Genomic DNA, 4,423 nt, shown 5'->3' with positions numbered 1-4,423 from the left:
ATTCTCTGTCAACCATTAATTCTGTTGACAATCTTGATAACTCAGTTATCAAAAATATTTGCCTTTTTTCTTTCTCAAATAAAAAAAAAATTATGCTCCATAAAACTAGCAGCCTCTCTTAACACTACAAACTATTTATTCGGGAAGGTAATAGTCTTTGGTGAGGAGTTGTCTAGTTACCTTTTTCATACTTGGGATTTCCTTGAGCACCTTATTGATAGGGTTAGTAAATAATACTAGGTCATCAACATATGCCAAATTAAAAAGGATGTGCTTTTCATTGAATAGTAAGTCATTAATGGATTCATTGGAAACCTCATCAGAACAGTCAAGTCTCTTTAGATTATATTTATCTATCTATTTATATATATATATATATCTATAAAATTTTAAAATATGAAATTCATAACTTGAATGTTACATTAATATAATATCTGCAACTAAAAACACTCAGTTTAATATATATTTTATACTATATTATATTAAAAACAGACACCTTTTAACATTGAAGAGATCTGTCTTTTACCGAAGGATTATAACTTTTTCGAAGGATTGTGACTTTTTGGAAGAGTTTTTACTTTTCTGATAGGGCACAATAAAATATATGTTTATAATATCCTTTGTTAGCTATGTATAAAGGGTTTTAGTGGGCGCAATTTTTTTATTTTTTCACCTTGATTTTTATATAATAATTATTATTGAACTGAATATCTGTGATATTTTTGTGTGTTTTCTCTATATTAGGCTTCTTTAATTAGATTTTTTATAAAATTTTGTATTTATATTTTCACTAAAAAAAATAGTTCAAATTCTTGAACTTTTAAAATACTTACTATTTAGCATGAGATGTACGTGCAACACGCATGTTCGAGAACTAGTTTATTATATTGAAAGTAGAAAACTCTAAAGCGCAAAGTTGAATTAACATTTCACCATTAAACTAAATTAAAATGTTATAATATATCTAATTAATTTAATATCAAATAGTAAATTAGTATAACATGATAGATTTTTTTTTATAGTTTTTGTACCAATATTGTTAATAATAATGTTGTTTAGAATAATCAATCAGACAAATCAATATAAGTAGAATTAATTTTCTACAATTATTGCAGGCTATTTAATATTTTTGTTGCTTCCAAAGTTCCTTAGAATTCTTTTTCATTTTCATATTCATATTTAATGTCATGGTGTTCCTTTCAATTTTTATAAATTGCCAAATGTAACGATTGAACTGTTGCAGATTCTTTGGTATTCTATTCTGCTAGGACGAGAAGCTTTCTAGAGTTACAACTACTTGTGGAGTAGACAAAGGGCATGAATGACCTCAGCTCCAGGAGTTTTGGCAGTACAATGCATTTCATAATTTGCAGTGAAATCTTTTTCTTTCATCCATATATATTGACCTTAAAATTATTAAATTTACTGTTTTCTTAGTTTGTTGAATGGTTTAACATTATATTTATGTGAATTAGTTTTGTTATAAATAAAAATGGCCAATCAACTTGGAATTGAGTTTCAGGGCTGTGTTTAGCTTTTCAGTAGTAACTTGTCATTGTTTGAAATGCTAATGTGCATTATATTGCATAATTCAAATTGAATCATAACCACCCGTGGTGATTGGCAAACCCACTATGAAGTTTATAGTGATACACTCATATTTTCAAGTAGGAATGAACATCCTCTGAGACACACAATTAGGCCATTGATGTTCACACTTGACATGTTGGCAAGTCATGCACCTAGCCATAAACTCCACAATGTCCCTCTTCATACCGCACCACCATTAATGTTGACTTAAATCATGGTAAATCTTGGCTGCTTCTGGATGAATAGAGTACCTCGATCAATGTGCTTCCCCAAAGATCAGTCTGACCAACTCTCCCATCTTAGGCATACAAATCATGCCTCTAATCCTCACCACTCCCTTAGAATCAAGTGTCGCTTTCTTAACTTCACCCTTCAACACCTTGTCTCAAATAATACACAACTACTCATCATCAAAATGTCCTCTCTAATCTGCTTACTCAAAGAAGATCGGGTCTCAACAAAGGCAATAACACCACCATCTTTTGAAATATGAAATAAGACAAGAGTGTTGGCTAATATCTTAACATCCCTAACTGATAGTCTGTCATCCACTCATATCGTGACAAGACTCCCCATGCAAAAAGTCTTCCTACTCAGTGCAACCACTACAATATTGGCCTTCCATGGGTAATACAACATAGTCATGTCATAGTCCTTCGAAAACTCAAGCCACCTACGGTTCCTCAAGTTTAGATCCCTCTGAGTGAACATATATTGAAGGCTCCTATGATAGATGAAGACCTTGCAATGAACACCATATAAGTAGTGACGCGAAAACTTAAGCACAAAGACCATTGTCACCAACTCCAAGTTGTGGGTAGAATAGTTCTTCTCATGAGTCTTCAACAATCTCGAAGCATAAGCAATTACTTTAACCTTTTGTATCAATAGTCCACCTAGACCATGTTCTGAAGAATCACAATACACAGTAAAGCCCCCACCCTTCTTAGGTAAAGTCAACATAAGAGACGAGGTCAACAAAGTCTTGAGCTTTGGAAAACCTGCCTCACACTGTAAACCTAAACTCTTCTAAGTCAATCTTGTCAATGGGGCCACAATAGTAGATAAACCCTGCACAAACCGCCTGTAGTATCCCGTCAAGCCCATAATACTACGAATCTCAATAGGAGAAATAGGTCTTGTCCAACCTCTAGCTGCCTCAATCTTGGCTGACTCCATTCTAATACCTTCCTTAGACACCATGTGTCCCAAGAATGCCACTAAATCAAGATGGAACTCTCCTTGGAGAATTTTGTATACAACATCTCCTTCTTCAACTTGTGAAGCACTATCCTCAAATGGTGAACATGATCCTTCAGAGTCTTGGAATACACTAACATGTCATTGATGAATACAATCACAAAGGAATCTAAGTACAAGTGAAACACTCATTCATCAACTCCATGAACGTTGCAGGGGCATTATTCAATTCAAATAATATCACCAATAACTCATAAGGCCATATGATACACTCAAATTACACCTCCCTAAAAAAATATAAGCGATCGTTATCAAGTAAAGAACCCAACTTGTAGGTTGGGGTCGATGCCATGAGGAATATGGTTCAGACTTAAACTTAACTCACTATTATATCCGTTTAGTCAAACTATTACCGAGACAAGTAAATAAAGAGGGGGGGAGGGTTTGTAAGCAAGTAACAAATTGTTGACTAAGTAACAAGTAAACAAGATTATCAGTTTGAGAAATCAATATAAGAGAGAAACTAGGACATATATGTTCCCCATAAGCTCTTAACACAGTAATTCTTTCCTAGTGTTTTACATGCAAAGTTGGTAAGTTAGGTATCCTAAGATTGGTCCTCTAAGTAGGAAATTTCACCTCGTACCTTGGTCCGACTACGGGTATATGTTTTACTAACCCTTACCTTTACCCCAGGTTAGACATCACATCAATGTATGTCTTAGTTTTCACCCTTGCTCCAATTGGCATTAGACTATTAGATAGCATCCTCTAAATCTCTGTTGTTAATTCTTTTCTCATTCATTACCTCCTTGGTCCGCAAGTAGGAATAATGCGAGTTCTAACGTTTGCAACCGTTAAAAAGACTTCTAAAAAAATATCCAATTCTGGTCGTCCCACACAACTCTTGCAGACACTTCTCAATTTTGCCATGTGACCATATGGATCTTCCGAAGCTAGACCAGAAAACAACCCTCGTGCTGTAAGTATTTGCATCAGACTGCTGGTTACCACAAATGTATGTCCTAGAGGTAGATGAGGCAGAACAATGGGCCCTTTTGATTCAACTGTATTGAAGTCAACCCTGTACTTATCACGCAACCTCGGTGTTGGTGGATTTTGTACCCTCTATGTATCTTTGATTAGATTACCACCATGAACCTGAGCGTGCACATTTACAACCCCTGGAGGCTGCAATTCAACTCCATCACCTAGATTCTCTCCGATTGGATTGTCGTGAACCCCTTGATTATTCATTTTTCGCAAAGTTTTGCTCAACTCTGGATCGTAAGGGGTCAATGGTTTTCCTCGACTCTGTGTACTTGGCATACACTAGAGTAGAAACCTGTAGAAAACAAAAATAAAATAAAATGTAAAATCAGGAAATACTTGACTAAAGTTCAATAATGTAGTTAAACTTAATCTAAAAGCCAAATTCCCCAGAAGCGGCGCCAAAATTTGATACGCTCAAATTACACCTCCCTAAAGAAGTATAAGTGATCATTATCAAGTAAAAAACCCAACTTGTAGGTTGGGGTTGATCCCACAAGGAATATGGTTCACACTTAAACTTAACTAACTATTATATCCGTTTAGTAAAACTATTTCCGAGACAAGTAAATAAATGGGTGGG

This window comes from Solanum stenotomum, chromosome 2 (assembly GCF_019186545.1).
Source record: "Solanum stenotomum isolate F172 chromosome 2, ASM1918654v1, whole genome shotgun sequence".
Taxonomy (NCBI): Eukaryota; Viridiplantae; Streptophyta; class Magnoliopsida; order Solanales; family Solanaceae; genus Solanum; species Solanum stenotomum.
This window is presented reverse-complemented; position numbering follows the sequence as displayed.